Here is a 16,842-nt window from a genome sequence, read left to right on the forward strand (position 1 = left end):
ACTTTTTGCACTTGTGTTAGCGTTGCAAAACCACTTTTCCCACTTGTGTTGGCGTTGAAAACCACTTTTCGCACTTTTGCAAGTGTTGCAAAACCACTTTCTACAATTGTGCTGGCGTTGAAAACCACTTATTGCACTTGTGTGAGTGTTGCAAAACCACTTTTCGCACATGTGTTTGTGTTGAAAAACCATTTTCCGCACTCGTGCTCGTGTTGATAACCACTTTTCGCGCTCTTGTTCATGTTCAAAACCACTTTCCACACTTGTGCTGGCGTTGAAAACAACTTTTCTCACATTTGCAAGTGTTGCAAAACCACTTTTCATACCTGTGTTGGCATTGAAAACGACTTTTTGCACTTGTGCTTGTGTTGCAAAACCACTTTTCGCACTTGTGTTGGCTTTGAAAATCACTTTTTGCACTTGTGTTAGCGTTGCAAAACCACTTTTCCCACCTGTGTTGGTGCTACTAATCCACTTTCCACACCTGCGCTCGTGTTGCAAATCCACTTTTCACACTTGTGTTGGCGTTAAAAACCACTTTTCGCACTTGTGTTAGTGTTGCCATACCACTTTCTGCACTTGTGCTGGCGTTGAAAACCACTTTTCGCACATGTGTTAGCGTTGCAAAACCATTTTCCGCACTCGTGCTCGTGTTGATAACCACTTTTCGCGCTCTTGTTCATGTTCAAAACCACTTTCTACAATTGTGCTGGCGTTGAAAACCACTTATCGCACTTGTGTGAGTGTTGCAAAACCACTTTTTGCACTTATGTTGGTGTTCACAAACCACTTTTCACACTTGTGTTGGTGTTGTAAAACCACTTTTCACACTTGTGCTGGTGTTGAAAACCACTTTTCGCACTTTTGCAAGTGTTGCAAAACCACGCTCCACAATTGTGCTGGAGTTGAAAACCACTTATCGCACTTGTGTTAGTGTTGCAAAGCCATTTTCCACACTCGTGCTGGTGTTGATAACCACTTTTTGCGCTCTTGGTATTGTTCAAAACCACTTTTAGCACTTCTCTTAGTGTTGCAAAACCACTTTTCGCACTTGTGTTAGTGTTGCCATACCATTTTCTGCACTTGTGCTGGCGTTGAAAACCACTTTTCGCACATGTGTTGGTGTTGATAACCACTTTTCGCACTCTTGTTCATGTTCAAAACCACTTTCCACACTTGTGCTGGCGTTGAAAACAACTTTTCGCACTTTTGCAAGTATTGCAAAACCACTTTTCACACCTGTGTTGGCATTGAAAACCACGTTTTGCACTTGTGTTGGTGTTGCAAAACCACTTTTCGCACTTGTGCTAGCATTGAAAACGACTTTTTGCACTTGTGCTTGTGTTGCAAAACCACTTTTCACACTTGTGTTGGCGTTGAAAACCACTTTTTACACTTGTTTTGGTGTTGCAAAACCACTTTTCGCACTTGTGCTAGCACTGAATGCGACTTTTTGCACTTGTGCTTGTGTTGCAAAACCACTTTTCGCACTTGTGTTAGTGTTGCAAAACCAATTTCGACACTTGTGTTAGTATTGCTAAACCACTTTCCGCACTTGTGCTCGTGTTGATAACCACTTTTTGCGCTCTTGTTATTGTTCAAAACCACTTTTAGCACTTCTCTTAGTGGTGCAAAACCACTTTTCGCACTTGTGTTAGTGTTGCCATACTATTTTCTGCACTTGTGCTGGCGTTGAAAACCACTTTTCGCACATGTGTTGGTGCTGCAACACCACGTTTTGCACTTGTGTTAGCGTTGAAAACCACTTTTCGCACATGTGTTGGTGTTGAAAAACCATTTTCAGCACTCGGGCTGGTGTTGATAACCACTTTTCGCGCTCTTGTTCGTGTTCAAAACAACTTTTCGCACATGTGTTTGTGTTGAAAAACCATTTTCCGCACTCGTGCTCGTGTTGATAACCACTTTTCGCGCTCTTGTTCATGTTCAAAACCACTTTCCACACTTGTGCTAGCGTTGAAAACAACTTTTCTCACATTTGCAAGTGTTGCAAAACCACTTTTCATAGCTGTGTTGGCATTGAAAACGACTTTTTGCACTTGTGCTTGTGTTGCAAAACCACTTTTCGCACTTGTGTTGGCGTTGAAAACCAATTTTTGCACTTGTGTTAGCGTTGCAAAACCACTTTTCCCACCTGTGTTGGTGTTACTAATCCACTTTCCACACCTGCGCTCGTGTTGCAAATCCACTTTTCACACTTGTGTTGGCGTTGAAAACCACTTTTCGCACTTGTGTTAGTGTTGCCATACCACTTTCTGCACTTGTGCTGGCGTTGAAAACCACTTTTCGCACATGTGTTGGTGTTGCAAAACCACTTTTTGCACTTGTGTTAGCGTTGAAAACCACTTTTCGCACATGTGTTAGTGTTGAAAAACCATTTTGCACACTCGGGCTGGTGTTGATAACCACTTTTCGCGCTCTTGTTCGTGTTCAAAACAACCTTTCGCACATGTGTTAGTGTTGAAAAACCATTTTCCGCACTCGTGCTCGTGTTGATAACCACTTTTCGCGCTCTTGTTCATGTTCAAAACCACTTCCACACTTGTGCTGGCGTTGAAAACAACTTTTCTCACTTTTGCAAGTGTTGCAAAACCACTTTTCATACCTGTGTTGGCATTGAAAACCACTTTTTGAACTTGTGTTAGCGTTGCAAAACCACTTTTCCCAATTGTGTTGGTGTTACTAATCCACTTTCCACACCTGCGCTCGTGTTGCAAATCCACTTTTCACACTTGTGTTGGCGTTGAAAACCACTTTTTGCACTTGTGTTGGTGTTGCAAAACCACTTTTCGCACTTGTGCGAGCATTGAAAACTATTTTTTGCACTTGTGCTTGTGTTGCAAAACCACTTTTCGCACTTGTGTTGGCGTTGAAAACCACTTTTTGCACTTGTTTTGGTGTTGCAAAACCACTTTTCGCACTTGTGCTGGCATTGAAAGCGACTTTTTGCACTTGTGCTTGTGTTGCAAAACCACTTTTTGCACTTGTGTTAGCGTTGCAAAACCACTTTTCCCACTTGTGTTGGTGCTAATAATCCACTTTCCACACCTGCGCTCGTGTTGCAAATCCACTTTTCACACTTGTGCTGGCGTTGAAAACCACTTATCGCACTTGTGTTAGTGTTACAAAACCACTTTTCGCACTGTGTTAGTGTTGCAAAACCACTTTTCGCACTTGTGTGAGTGTTGCAAAACCATTTTCCGCACTCGTGCTGGTGTTGATAACCATTTTTTGCGCTCTTGTTATTGTTCAAAACCACTTTTAGCACTTCTCTTTGTGTTGCAAAACCACTTTTCGCACTTGTGCTAGTGTTGCCATGCCATTTTCTGCACTTGTGCTAGAGTTGAAAACCACTTTTTGCACATGTGTTGGTGTTGCAAAACCACTTTTTGCACTTGTGTTAGCGTTGAAAACCACTTTTCGCACATGTGTTAGTGTTGAAAAACCATTTTCCGCACTCGGGCTGGTGTTGATAACCACTTTTCGCGCTCTTGTTCGTGTTCAAAACCACTTTTCGCACTTGTGTTAGTGTTGAAAAACCATTTTCTGCACTCGTGCTCGTGTTGATAACCACTTTTCGCGCTCTTGTTCACGTTCAAACCACTTTCCACACTTGTGCTGGCGTTGAAAACAACTTTTCTCACTTTTGCAAGTGTTGCAAAACCACTTTTCTTACCTGTGTTGGCATTGAAAACCACTTTTTGCACTTGTGTTGGTGTTTCAATACCACTTTTCGCACTTGTGTTGGCGTTGAAAACCACTTTTTGCACTTGTTTTGGTGTTGCAAAACCACTTTTCGCACTTGTGCTAGCATTGAAAGCGACTTTTTGCACTTGTGCTTGTGTTGCAAAACCACTTTTTGCACTTGTGTTAGCGTTGCAAAACCACTTTTCCCACTTGTGTTGGCGTTGAAAACCACTTTTCGCACTTTTGCAAGTGTTGCAAAACCACTTTCTACAATTGTGCTGGCGTTGAAAACCACTTATTGCACTTGTGTGAGTGTTGCAAAACCACTTTTCGCACATGTGTTTGTGTTGAAAAACCATTTTCCGCACTCGTGCTCGTGTTGATAACCACTTTTCGCGCTCTTGTTCATGTTCAAAACCACTTTCCACACTTGTGCTGGCGTTGAAAACAACTTTTCTCACATTTGCAAGTGTTGCAAAACCACTTTTCATACCTGTGTTGGCATTGAAAACGACTTTTTGCACTTGTGCTTGTGTTGCAAAACCACTTTTCGCACTTGTGTTGGCTTTGAAAACCACTTTTTGCACTTGTGTTAGCGTTGCAAAACCACTTTTCCCACCTGTGTTGGTGTTACTAATCCACTTTCCACACCTGCGCTCGTGTTGCAAATCCACTTTTCACACTTGTGTTGGCGTTAAAAACCACTTTTCGCACTTGTGTTAGTGTTGCCATACCACTTTCTGCACTTGTGCTGGCGTTGAAAACCACTTTTCGCACATGTGTTAGCGTTGCAAAACCATTTTCCGCACTCGTGCTCGTGTTGATAACCACTTTTCGCGCTCTTGTTCATGTTTAAAACCACTTTCTACAATTGTGCTGGCGTTGAAAACCACTTATCGCACTTGTGTGAGTGTTGCAAAACCACTTTTTGCACTTGTGTTGGTGTTCACAAACCACTTTTCACACTTGTGTTGGTGTTGTAAAACCACTTTTCACACTTGTGCTGGTGTTGAAAACCACTTTTCGCACTTTTGCAAGTGTTGCAAAACCACGCTCCACAATTGTGCTGGAGTTGAAAACCACTTATCGCACTTGTGTTAGTGTTGCAAAGCCATTTTCCACACTCGTGCTGGTGTTGATAACCACTTTTTGCGCTCTTGGTATTGTTCAAAACCACTTTTAGCACTTCTCTTAGTGTTGCAAAACCACTTTTCGCACTTGTGTTAGTGTTGCCATACCATTTTCTGCACTTGTGCTGGCGTTGAAAACCACTTTTCGCACATGTGTTGGTGTTGATAACCACTTTTCGCGCTCTTGTTCATGTTCAAAACCACTTTCCACACTTGTGCTGGCGTTGAAAACAACTTTTCGCACTTTTGCAAGTATTGCAAAACCACTTTTCACACCTGTGTTGGCATTGAAAACCACGTTTTGCACTTGTGTTGGTGTTGCAAAACCACTTTTCGCACTTGTGCTAGCATTGAAAACGACTTTTTGCACTTGTGCTTGTGTTGCAAAACCACTTTTCACACTTGTGTTGGCGTTGAAAACCACTTTTTACACTTGTTTTGGTGTTGCAAAACCACTTTTCGCACTTGTGCTAACATTGAAAGCGACTTTTTGCACTTGTGTTGGTGTTGCAAAACCACTTTTCGCACTTGTGTTGGCGTTGAAAACCACTTTTTGCACTTGTTTTGGTGTTGCAAAACCACTTTTCGCACTTGGCTAGCATTGAAAGTGACTTTTTGCACTTGTGCTTGTGTTGCAAAACCACTTTTTGAACTTGTGTTAGCGTTGCAAAACCACTTTTCCCAATTGTGTTGGTGTTACTAATCCACTTTCCACACCTGCGCTCGTGTTGCAAATCCACTTTTCACACTTGTGTTGGCGTTGAAAACCACTTTTTGCACTTGTGTTGGTGTTGCAAAACCACTTTTCGCACTTGTGCGAGCATTGAAAACTATTTTTTGCACTTGTGCTTGTGTTGCAAAACCACTTTTCGCACTTGTGTTGGCGTTGAAAACCACTTTTTGCACTTGTTTTGGTGTTGCAAAACCACTTTTCGCACTTGTGCTGGCATTGAAAGCGACTTTTTGCACTTGTGCTTGTGTTGCAAAACCACTTTTTGCACTTGTGTTAGCGTTGCAAAACCACTTTTCCCACTTGTGTTGGTGCTAATAATCCACTTTCCACACCTGCGCTCGTGTTGCAAATCCACTTTTCACACTTGTGCTGGCGTTGAAAACCACTTATCGCACTTGTGTTAGTGTTACAAAACCACTTTTCGCACTGTGTTAGTGTTGCAAAACCACTTTTCGCACTTGTGTGAGTGTTGCAAAACCATTTTCCGCACTCGTGCTGGTGTTGATAACCATTTTTTGCGCTCTTGTTATTGTTCAAAACCACTTTTAGCACTTCTCTTTGTGTTGCAAAACCACTTTTCGCACTTGTGCTAGTGTTGCCATGCCATTTTCTGCACTTGTGCTAGAGTTGAAAACCACTTTTTGCACATGTGTTGGTGTTGCAAAACCACTTTTTGCACTTGTGTTAGCGTTGAAAACCACTTTTCGCACATGTGTTAGTGTTGAAAAACCATTTTCCGCACTCGGGCTGGTGTTGATAACCACTTTTCGCGCTCTTGTTCGTGTTCAAAACCACTTTTCGCACTTGTGTTAGTGTTGAAAAACCATTTTCTGCACTCGTGCTCGTGTTGATAACCACTTTTCGCGCTCTTGTTCACGTTCAAACCACTTTCCACACTTGTGCTGGCGTTGAAAACAACTTTTCTCACTTTTGCAAGTGTTGCAAAACCACTTTTCTTACCTGTGTTGGCATTGAAAACCACTTTTTGCACTTGTGTTGGTGTTTCAATACCACTTTTCGCACTTGTGTTGGCGTTGAAAACCACTTTTTGCACTTGTTTTGGTGTTGCAAAACCACTTTTCGCACTTGTGCTAGCATTGAAAGCGACTTTTTGCACTTGTGCTTGTGTTGCAAAACCACTTTTTGCACTTGTGTTAGCGTTGCAAAACCACTTTTCCCACTTGTGTTGGCGTTGAAAACCACTTTTCGCACTTTTGCAAGTGTTGCAAAACCACTTTCTACAATTGTGCTGGCGTTGAAAACCACTTATTGCACTTGTGTGAGTGTTGCAAAACCACTTTTCGCACATGTGTTTGTGTTGAAAAACCATTTTCCGCACTCGTGCTCGTGTTGATAACCACTTTTCGCGCTCTTGTTCATGTTCAAAACCACTTTCCACACTTGTGCTGGCGTTGAAAACAACTTTTCTCACATTTGCAAGTGTTGCAAAACCACTTTTCATACCTGTGTTGGCATTGAAAACGACTTTTTGCACTTGTGCTTGTGTTGCAAAACCACTTTTCGCACTTGTGTTGGCTTTGAAAACCACTTTTTGCACTTGTGTTAGCGTTGCAAAACCACTTTTCCCACCTGTGTTGGTGTTACTAATCCACTTTCCACACCTGCGCTCGTGTTGCAAATCCACTTTTCACACTTGTGTTGGCGTTAAAAACCACTTTTCGCACTTGTGTTAGTGTTGCCATACCACTTTCTGCACTTGTGCTGGCGTTGAAAACCACTTTTCGCACATGTGTTAGCGTTGCAAAACCATTTTCCGCACTCGTGCTCGTGTTGATAACCACTTTTCGCGCTCTTGTTCATGTTTAAAACCACCTTCTACAATTGTGCTGGCGTTGAAAACCACTTATCGCACTTGTGTGAGTGTTGCAAAACCACTTTTTGCACTTGTGTTGGTGTTCACAAACCACTTTTCACACTTGTGTTGGTGTTGTAAAACCACTTTTCACACTTGTGCTGGTGTTGAAAACCACTTTTCGCACTTTTGCAAGTGTTGCAAAACCACGCTCCACAATTGTGCTGGAGTTGAAAACCACTTATCGCACTTGTGTTAGTGTTGCAAAGCCATTTTCCACACTCGTGCTGGTGTTGATAACCACTTTTTGCGCTCTTGGTATTGTTCAAAACCACTTTTAGCACTTCTCTTAGTGTTGCAAAACCACTTTTCGCACTTGTGTTAGTGTTGCCATACCATTTTCTGCACTTGTGCTGGCGTTGAAAACCACTTTTCGCACATGTGTTGGTGTTGATAACCACTTTTCGCGCTCTTGTTCATGTTCAAAACCACTTTCCACACTTGTGCTGGCGTTGAAAACAACTTTTCGCACTTTTGCAAGTATTGCAAAACCACTTTTCACACCTGTGTTGGCATTGAAAACCACGTTTTGCACTTGTGTTGGTGTTGCAAAACCACTTTTCGCACTTGTGCTAGCATTGAAAACGACTTTTTGCACTTGTGCTTGTGTTGCAAAACCACTTTTCACACTTGTGTTGGCGTTGAAAACCACTTTTTACACTTGTTTTGGTGTTGCAAAACCACTTTTCGCACTTGTGCTAACATTGAAAGCGACTTTTTGCACTTGTGTTGGTGTTGCAAAACCACTTTTCGCACTTGTGTTGGCGTTGAAAACCACTTTTTGCACTTGTTTTGGTGTTGCAAAACCACTTTTCGCACTTGGCTAGCATTGAAAGTGACTTTTTGCACTTGTGCTTGTGTTGCAAAACCACTTTTTGAACTTGTGTTAGCGTTGCAAAACCACTTTTCCCAATTGTGTTGGTGTTACTAATCCACTTTCCACACCTGCGCTCGTGTTGCAAATCCACTTTTCACACTTGTGTTGGCGTTGAAAACCACTTTTTGCACTTGTGTTGGTGTTGCAAAACCACTTTTCGCACTTGTGCGAGCATTGAAAACTATTTTTTGCACTTGTGCTTGTGTTGCAAAACCACTTTTCGCACTTGTGTTGGCGTTGAAAACCACTTTTTGCACTTGTTTTGGTGTTGCAAAACCACTTTTCGCACTTGTGCTGGCATTGAAAGCGACTTTTTGCACTTGTGCTTGTGTTGCAAAACCACTTTTTGCACTTGTGTTAGCGTTGCAAAACCACTTTTCCCACTTGTGTTGGTGCTAATAATCCACTTTCCACACCTGCGCTCGTGTTGCAAATCCACTTTTCACACTTGTGCTGGCGTTGAAAACCACTTATCGCACTTGTGTTAGTGTTACAAAACCACTTTTCGCACTTGTGTTGGTATTGACAAACCACTTTTCACACTTGTGTTGGTGTTGTAGAATCACTTTCTGCACCTGCGCTCGTGTTGCAAAGCAACTCTTCGCACTTGTGTTGGAGATGCAAAACCTCTTTCCGCACCTGTGCTGGCATAGAAAACCACTTTTCGCACTTGTCTTAGTGTTGCAAAACCAATTTCGACACTTGTGTTAGTACTGCTAAACCACTTTCCACACTTGTGCTGGCGTTGAAAACAACTTTTCACACTTTTGCAAGTGTTGCAAAACCACTTTTCATACCTGTGTTGGCATTGAAAACCACTTTTTGCACTTGTGTTGGTGTTGCAAAACCACTTTTCGCACTTGTGCGAGCATTGAAAACGATTTTTTGCACTTGTGCTTGTGTTGCAAAACCACTTTTCGCACTTGTGTTGGCGTTGAAAACCACTTTTTGCACTTGTTTTGGTGTTGCAAAACCACTTTTCGCATTTGTGCTAGCATTGAAAGTGACTTTTTGCACTTGTGCTTGTGTTGCAAAACCACTTTTTGAACTTGTGTTAGCGTTACAAAACCACTTTTCCCAATTGTGTTGATGTTACTAATCCACTTTCCACACCTGCGCTCGTTTTGCAAAGCCACTTTTCACACTTGTGTTGGCGTTGAAAACCACTTTTTGCACTTGTTTTGGTGTTGCAAAACCATTTTTCGCACTTGTGCTAACATTGAAAGCGACTTTTTGCACTTGTGCTTGTGTTGCAAAACCACTTTTCGCACTTGTGTTAGTGTTGCAAAACCAATTTCGACACTTGTGTTAGTATTGCTAAACCACTTTCCGCACTTGTGCTGGGGTAAAAAACCACTTTTCGCACTTGTGCTCGTGTTGATAACCACTTTTTGCGCTCTTGTTATTGTTCAAAACAACTTTTCGCACATGTGTTAGTGTTCAAAAACCATTTTCCGCACTCGTGCTCGTGTTGATAACCACTTTTCGTGCGCTTGTTCGTGTTCAAAACCTCTTTCCGCACCCATGCTGGCATTGAAAGCGACTTTTTGCACTTGTGCTTGTGTTGCAAAACCACTTTTCGCACTTGTGTTAGTGTTGCAAAACCAATTTCGACACTTGTGTTAGTATTGCTAAACCACTTTCCGCAGTTGAGCTGGGGTAGAAAACCACTTTTCGCAATTGTGCTCGTGTTGAAAAACACTTTTTGCGCTCCTGTTAGTGTTGCAAATCCACTTTTCGCACTGTGTTAGTGTTGCAAAACCACTTTTCGCACTTGTGTGAGTGTTGCAAAACCATTTTCCGCACTCGTGCTGGTGTTGATAACCACTTTTCGCGCTCTTGTTCATGTTCAAAACCACTTTCCACACTTGTGCTGGCGTTGAAAACAACTTTTCGCACTTTTGCAAGTATTGCAAAACCACTTTTCACACCTGTGTTGGCATTGAAAACCACGTTTTGCACTTGTGTTGGTGTTGCAAAACCACTTTTCGCACTTGTGCTAGCATTGAAAACGACTTTTTGCACTTGTGCTTGTGTTGCAAAACCACTTTTCACACTTGTGTTGGCGTTGAAAACCACTTTTTACACTTGTTTTGGTGTTGCAAAACCACTTTTCGCACTTGTGCTAGCACTGAATGCGACTTTTTGCACTTGTGCTTGTGTTGCAAAACCACTTTTCGCACTGTGTTAGTGTTGCAAAACCACTTTTCGCACTTGTGTGAGTGTTGCAAAACCATTTTCCGCACTCGTGCTGGTGTTGATAACCATTTTTTGCGCTCTTGTTATTGTTCAAAACCACTTTTAGCACTTCTCTTTGTGTTGCAAAACCACTTTTCGCACTTGTGCTAGTGTTGCCATGCCATTTTCTGCACTTGTGCTAGAGTTGAAAACCACTTTTTGCACATGTGTTGGTGTTGCAAAACCACTTTTTGCACTTGTGTTAGCGTTGAAAACCACTTTTCGCACATGTGTTAGTGTTGAAAAACCATTTTCCGCACTCGGGCTGGTGTTGATAACCACTTTTCGCGCTCTTGTTCGTGTTCAAAACCACTTTTCGCACTTGTGTTAGTGTTGAAAAACCATTTTCTGCACTCGTGCTCGTGTTGATAACCACTTTTCGCGCTCTTGTTCACGTTCAAACCACTTTCCACACTTGTGCTGGCGTTGAAAACAACTTTTCTCACTTTTGCAAGTGTTGCAAAACCACTTTTCTTACCTGTGTTGGCATTGAAAACCACTTTTTGCACTTGTGTTGGTGTTGCAATACCACTTTTCGCACTTGTGTTGGCGTTGAAAACCACTTTTTGCACTTGTTTTGGTGTTGCAAAACCACTTTTCGCACTTGTGCTAGCATTGAAAGCGACTTTTTGCACTTGTGCTTGTGTTGCAAAACCACTTTTTGCACTTGTGTTAGCGTTGCAAAACCACTTTTCCCACTTGTGTTGGCGTTGAAAACCACTTTTCGCACTTTTGCAAGTGTTGCAAAACCACTTTCTACAATTGTGCTGGCGTTGAAAACCACTTATTGCACTTGTGTGAGTGTTGCAAAACCACTTTTCGCACATGTGTTTGTGTTGAAAAACCATTTTCCGCACTCGTGCTCGTGTTGATAACCACTTTTCGCGCTCTTGTTCATGTTCAAAACCACTTTCCACACTTGTGCTGGCGTTGAAAACAACTTTTCTCACATTTGCAAGTGTTGCAAAACCACTTTTCATACCTGTGTTGGCATTGAAAACGACTTTTTGCACTTGTGCTTGTGTTGCAAAACCACTTTTCGCACTTGTGTTGGCTTTGAAAACCACTTTTTGCACTTGTGTTAGCGTTGCAAAACCACTTTTCCCACCTGTGTTGGTGCTACTAATCCACTTTCCACACCTGCGCTCGTGTTGCAAATCCACTTTTCACACTTGTGTTGGCGTTAAAAACCACTTTTCGCACTTGTGTTAGTGTTGCCATACCACTTTCTGCACTTGTGCTGGCGTTGAAAACCACTTTTCGCACATGTGTTAGCGTTGCAAAACCATTTTCCGCACTCGTGCTCGTGTTGATAACCACTTTTCGCGCTCTTGCTCATGTTCAAAACCACTTTCTACAATTGTGCTGGCGTTGAAAACCACTTATCGCACTTGTGTGAGTGTTGCAAAACCACTTTTTGCACTTATGTTGGTGTTCACAAACCACTTTTCACACTTGTGTTGGTGTTGTAAAACCACTTTTCACACTTGTGCTGGTGTTGAAAACCACTTTTCGCACTTTTGCAAGTGTTGCAAAACCACGCTCCACAATTGTGCTGGAGTTGAAAACCACTTATCGCACTTGTGTTAGTGTTGCAAAGCCATTTTCCACACTCGTGCTGGTGTTGATAACCACTTTTTGCGCTCTTGGTATTGTTCAAAACCACTTTTAGCACTTCTCTTAGTGTTGCAAAACCACTTTTCGCACTTGTGTTAGTGTTGCCATACCATTTTCTGCACTTGTGCTGGCGTTGAAAACCACTTTTCGCACATGTGTTGGTGTTGATAACCACTTTTCGCGCTCTTGTTCATGTTCAAAACCACTTTCCACACTTGTGCTGGCGTTGAAAACAACTTTTCGCACTTTTGCAAGTATTGCAAAACCACTTTTCACACCTGTGTTGGCATTGAAAACCACGTTTTGCACTTGTGTTGGTGTTGCAAAACCACTTTTCGCACTTGTGCTAGCATTGAAAACGACTTTTTGCACTTGTGCTTGTGTTGCAAAACCACTTTTCACACTTGTGTTGGCGTTGAAAACCACTTTTTACACTTGTTTTGGTGTTGCAAAACCACTTTTCGCACTTGTGCTAGCACTGAATGCGACTTTTTGCACTTGTGCTTGTGTTGCAAAACCACTTTTCGCACTTGTGTTAGTGTTGCAAAACCAATTTCGACACTTGTGTTAGTATTGCTAAACCACTTTCCGCACTTGTGCTCGTGTTGATAACCACTTTTTGCGCTCTTGTTATTGTTCAAAACCACTTTTAGCACTTCTCTTAGTGGTGCAAAACCACTTTTCGCACTTGTGTTAGTGTTGCCATACTATTTTCTGCACTTGTGCTGGCGTTGAAAACCACTTTTCGCACATGTGTTGGTGCTGCAACACCACGTTTTGCACTTGTGTTAGCGTTGAAAACCACTTTTCGCACATGTGTTGGTGTTGAAAAACCATTTTCAGCACTCGGGCTGGTGTTGATAACCACTTTTCGCGCTCTTGTTCGTGTTCAAAACAACTTTTCGCACATGTGTTTGTGTTGAAAAACCATTTTCCGCACTCGTGCTCGTGTTGATAACCACTTTTCGCGCTCTTGTTCATGTTCAAAACCACTTTCCACACTTGTGCTAGCGTTGAAAACAACTTTTCTCACATTTGCAAGTGTTGCAAAACCACTTTTCATAGCTGTGTTGGCATTGAAAACGACTTTTTGCACTTGTGCTTGTGTTGCAAAACCACTTTTCGCACTTGTGTTGGCGTTGAAAACCAATTTTTGCACTTGTGTTAGCGTTGCAAAACCACTTTTCCCACCTGTGTTGGTGTTACTAATCCACTTTCCACACCTGCGCTCGTGTTGCAAATCCACTTTTCACACTTGTGTTGGCGTTGAAAACCACTTTTCGCACTTGTGTTAGTGTTGCCATACCACTTTCTGCACTTGTGCTGGCGTTGAAAACCACTTTTCGCACATGTGTTGGTGTTGCAAAACCACTTTTTGCACTTGTGTTAGCGTTGAAAACCACTTTTCGCACATGTGTTAGTGTTGAAAAACCATTTTGCACACTCGGGCTGGTGTTGATAACCACTTTTCGCGCTCTTGTTCGTGTTCAAAACAACCTTTCGCACATGTGTTAGTGTTGAAAAACCATTTTCCGCACTCGTGCTCGTGTTGATAACCACTTTTCGCGCTCTTGTTCATGTTCAAAACCACTTCCACACTTGTGCTGGCGTTGAAAACAACTTTTCTCACTTTTGCAAGTGTTGCAAAACCACTTTTCATACCTGTGTTGGCATTGAAAACCACTTTTTGCACTTGTGTTGGTGTTGCAAAACCACTTTTCGCACTTGTGCGAGCATTGAAAACGATTTTTTGCACTTGTGCTTGTGTGCAAAACCACTTTTCGCACTTGTGTTGGCGTTGAAAACCACTTTTTGCACTTGTTTTGGTGTTGCAAAACCACTTTTCGCACTTGGCTAGCATTGAAAGTGACTTTTTGCACTTGTGCTTGTGTTGCAAAACCACTTTTTGAACTTGTGTTAGCGTTGCAAAACCACTTTTCCCAATTGTGTTGGTGTTACTAATCCACTTTCCACACCTGCGCTCGTGTTGCAAATCCACTTTTCACACTTGTGTTGGCGTTGAAAACCACTTTTTGCACTTGTGTTGGTGTTGCAAAACCACTTTTCGCACTTGTGCGAGCATTGAAAACTATTTTTTGCACTTGTGCTTGTGTTGCAAAACCACTTTTCGCACTTGTGTTGGCGTTGAAAACCACTTTTTGCACTTGTTTTGGTGTTGCAAAACCACTTTTCGCACTTGTGCTGGCATTGAAAGCGACTTTTTGCACTTGTGCTTGTGTTGCAAAACCACTTTTTGCACTTGTGTTAGCGTTGCAAAACCACTTTTCCCACTTGTGTTGGTGCTAATAATCCACTTTCCACACCTGCGCTCGTGTTGCAAATCCACTTTTCACACTTGTGCTGGCGTTGAAAACCACTTATCGCACTTGTGTTAGTGTTACAAAACCACTTTTCGCACTGTGTTAGTGTTGCAAAACCACTTTTCGCACTTGTGTGAGTGTTGCAAAACCATTTTCCGCACTCGTGCTGGTGTTGATAACCATTTTTTGCGCTCTTGTTATTGTTCAAAACCACTTTTAGCACTTCTCTTTGTGTTGCAAAACCACTTTTCGCACTTGTGCTAGTGTTGCCATGCCATTTTCTGCACTTGTGCTAGAGTTGAAAACCACTTTTTGCACATGTGTTGGTGTTGCAAAACCACTTTTTGCACTTGTGTTAGCGTTGAAAACCACTTTTCGCACATGTGTTAGTGTTGAAAAACCATTTTCCGCACTCGGGCTGGTGTTGATAACCACTTTTCGCGCTCTTGTTCGTGTTCAAAACCACTTTTCGCACTTGTGTTAGTGTTGAAAAACCATTTTCTGCACTCGTGCTCGTGTTGATAACCACTTTTCGCGCTCTTGTTCACGTTCAAACCACTTTCCACACTTGTGCTGGCGTTGAAAACAACTTTTCTCACTTTTGCAAGTGTTGCAAAACCACTTTTCTTACCTGTGTTGGCATTGAAAACCACTTTTTGCACTTGTGTTGGTGTTTCAATACCACTTTTCGCACTTGTGTTGGCGTTGAAAACCACTTTTTGCACTTGTTTTGGTGTTGCAAAACCACTTTTCGCACTTGTGCTAGCATTGAAAGCGACTTTTTGCACTTGTGCTTGTGTTGCAAAACCACTTTTTGCACTTGTGTTAGCGTTGCAAAACCACTTTTCCCACTTGTGTTGGCGTTGAAAACCACTTTTCGCACTTTTGCAAGTGTTGCAAAACCACTTTCTACAATTGTGCTGGCGTTGAAAACCACTTATTGCACTTGTGTGAGTGTTGCAAAACCACTTTTCGCACATGTGTTTGTGTTGAAAAACCATTTTCCGCACTCGTGCTCGTGTTGATAACCACTTTTCGCGCTCTTGTTCATGTTCAAAACCACTTTCCACACTTGTGCTGGCGTTGAAAACAACTTTTCTCACATTTGCAAGTGTTGCAAAACCACTTTTCATACCTGTGTTGGCATTGAAAACGACTTTTTGCACTTGTGCTTGTGTTGCAAAACCACTTTTCGCACTTGTGTTGGCTTTGAAAACCACTTTTTGCACTTGTGTTAGCGTTGCAAAACCACTTTTCCCACCTGTGTTGGTGTTACTAATCCACTTTCCACACCTGCGCTCGTGTTGCAAATCCACTTTTCACACTTGTGTTGGCGTTAAAAACCACTTTTCGCACTTGTGTTAGTGTTGCCATACCACTTTCTGCACTTGTGCTGGCGTTGAAAACCACTTTTCGCACATGTGTTAGCGTTGCAAAACCATTTTCCGCACTCGTGCTCGTGTTGATAACCACTTTTCGCGCTCTTGTTCATGTTTAAAACCACTTTCTACAATTGTGCTGGCGTTGAAAACCACTTATCGCACTTGTGTGAGTGTTGCAAAACCACTTTTTGCACTTGTGTTGGTGTTCACAAACCACTTTTCACACTTGTGTTGGTGTTGTAAAACCACTTTTCACACTTGTGCTGGTGTTGAAAACCACTTTTCGCACTTTTGCAAGTGTTGCAAAACCACGCTCCACAATTGTGCTGGAGTTGAAAACCACTTATCGCACTTGTGTTAGTGTTGCAAAGCCATTTTCCACACTCGTGCTGGTGTTGATAACCACTTTTTGCGCTCTTGGTATTGTTCAAAACCACTTTTAGCACTTCTCTTAGTGTTGCAAAACCACTTTTCGCACTTGTGTTAGTGTTGCCATACCATTTTCTGCACTTGTGCTGGCGTTGAAAACCACTTTTCGCACATGTGTTGGTGTTGATAACCACTTTTCGCGCTCTTGTTCATGTTCAAAACCACTTTCCACACTTGTGCTGGCGTTGAAAACAACTTTTCGCACTTTTGCAAGTATTGCAAAACCACTTTTCACACCTGTGTTGGCATTGAAAACCACGTTTTGCACTTGTGTTGGTGTTGCAAAACCACTTTTCGCACTTGTGCTAGCATTGAAAACGACTTTTTGCACTTGTGCTTGTGTTGCAAAACCACTTTTCACACTTGTGTTGGCGTTGAAAACCACTTTTTACACTTGTTTTGGTGTTGCAAAACCACTTTTCGCACTTGTGCTAACATTGAAAGCGACTTTTTGCACTTGTGTTGGTGTTGCAAAACCACTTTTCGCACTTGTGTTGGCGTTGAAAACCACTTTTTGCACTTGTTTTGGTGTTGCAA

The sequence above is a fragment of the Myxine glutinosa genome, chromosome 4 (assembly GCF_964187855.1).
Source record: "Myxine glutinosa chromosome 4, kmMyxGlut1.1, whole genome shotgun sequence".
Taxonomy (NCBI): Eukaryota; Metazoa; Chordata; class Myxini; order Myxiniformes; family Myxinidae; genus Myxine; species Myxine glutinosa.